The sequence below is a fragment of the Mus caroli genome, chromosome 15 (genome assembly GCF_900094665.2).
Source record: "Mus caroli chromosome 15, CAROLI_EIJ_v1.1, whole genome shotgun sequence".
Taxonomy (NCBI): Eukaryota; Metazoa; Chordata; class Mammalia; order Rodentia; family Muridae; genus Mus; species Mus caroli.
The window spans coordinates 50,509,723-50,511,857 of record NC_034584.1 but is presented as its reverse complement, the minus strand read 5'-3'; positions in this window follow the sequence as shown (position 1 = coordinate 50,511,857).

The window sequence follows — 2,135 nt, the reverse complement described above, 5'->3', positions numbered from 1 at the left end:
CTCCCCAACCAAAGCAGTCTCAGGTCCCGCGTGATTGGACTGGAGCAGACGCTGTGTTCCACTCACCAGCAGTCTCAAAATCCTGTGGCGTGGGTCGTGGGTAGCTGGCGGGTGTCAGCTGACCCTGCACTCTAGCTACCCCGGTGCTGGTCCGGCCGGATCCTCAATATGTTATAAACTCAATTTATGCAGGACTTTCTATCACAATCTCCTAGTTTTCTCCTTTCTTAAGTTCAGAAACATAAGTTTAGTCTAACTTCTTTTCAGATGGTCTGCATATTTGTTTTCTTTCTGAATGCTAGGCATTATATACACAAATGCATGGTCCCCCACGACATTCAGACACAGGAAGGATTTTTCTTTTAAAACTTCAAAATGAGAAATATACCAGAAAAACAAATTTTAGTTTGTTGTATAACTGTGTAGTTTTCCCATTTCCTTGAAGGGCCTATCTACATTGAAGTATCTATAAATAAACTAACAAACAAACAAACAAAACAGATTAATTAGGGTTTCTAGTGGAATGATGCAGAGAAAAGAGAAGTGTTATATGAACTTTCTCAGTATCAAATGTCACACCCTTATGGAAAAAAAAAAAAAACAATAAATAGGTCAGACAGAGTATGCTGGAAAATGTTGATTACAAACCAAGTATTTACTGTGGCTTCATCCTGAAGAATATAACTCCATTGTATCCTTATCAACCTGATATTTGCTATGAATTAATCATTAAGATGTGGCTCTGTTTATTTCCTGTCCAGAAAATACAGATGATAGAATAAACTCAAAACAAATAGAACTTAACTTGTTTATGTGGTCCTGGTAAACAATTCTTTATTGTTGACGACAAAAAGTAACTCCACGATCTTGCTAAAGCCACTAGTTGATGGAGATTAGATCTCTGTATCTTCTGCTGCCCAGCGAGTTAAAATAAGATTATTGTGTTTTTTGCAGACAGAAGACTCATGAGGGCAAATCAAGGAAACCAGACAAGGAAATGCAGGTTTTGTTTTTTTGTTTTTTTTAAATCCGGTGACTGTCTAAGGTGGGACCAGCCAGGAGAACACAGGGCTCAGGAGCAGCTGGGACAGGGTTCTTCTGGCCTCCATCTGCATCCAGGAGCTGGGGCTGTTCATCACCCCTCTGTGCATGGGTCCTGCCATGGGAGAGCTGGTCTTTCAGGAGTGCTGACACAGGCTTACAGGCCCACAGGAGGGAAAAGCTCAAGCCAGAGACAGCAAGAACAACTAACACCAGAAATAACCAGGTGGCAAAAGGCAAGTGCAAAAACCTTACAAACAGAAACCAAGGCTGCATGGCATCATCAGAACGCGGTTCTACCAAAACAGCAAGTCCTGGATACCCCAACACACCAGAAAGCAAGATTTGGATTTAAAATCACATATCATGATGATGATAGAGGAATTTAAGAAGGGCATAAATAACTCCCTTAAACAAATACAGGAGAAAAGGGTAAACAGCTAGAAGCCCTTAAAAAGGAAACAGAAAAATCCCTTAAAGAATTACAGGAAAACACAACCAAAAAAGTGAAGGAATTGAACAAAACCATCCAGGGTCTAAAAATGGAAGTAGAAACAATAAAGAAATCACAAAGGGAGACAATGCTGGAGATAGAAAACCTAGGAAAGAGATCAGGAGTCATAGATGTGAGCATCATCAACAGAACACAAGAGTTAGAAGAGAGAATCTCAGGTGGAGTAAATACCATAGAAAACATTGACACAGCAGTCAAAGAAAATGCAAAATGCAAAAAGTTCCTAAGCTAAAACATCCAGGAAATCCAGGACATAATGAGAAGGCAAAACCTAAGGATAATAGAAGAGAATGAAGATTCCCAACTTAAAGGGCCAGTAAATATCTTTAGCAAAATTATAGAAGAAAACTTCCCCAACCTAAAGAAAGAGATTCCCATGAACATACAAGAAGCCTACAGAACTCCTAATGGTTTGGACTATAAGAGAAATTTCTCCCATCACATAATAATCAAAACACCAAATGCACAAAACAAAGAAAGAATGTTAAAAGCAGTAAGGGAAAAAGGTCAAGTAACATATAAAGGCAGGCCTATTAGAATTACACCAGACTTCTCACCAGAGACTATGAAAGTCAGAAGA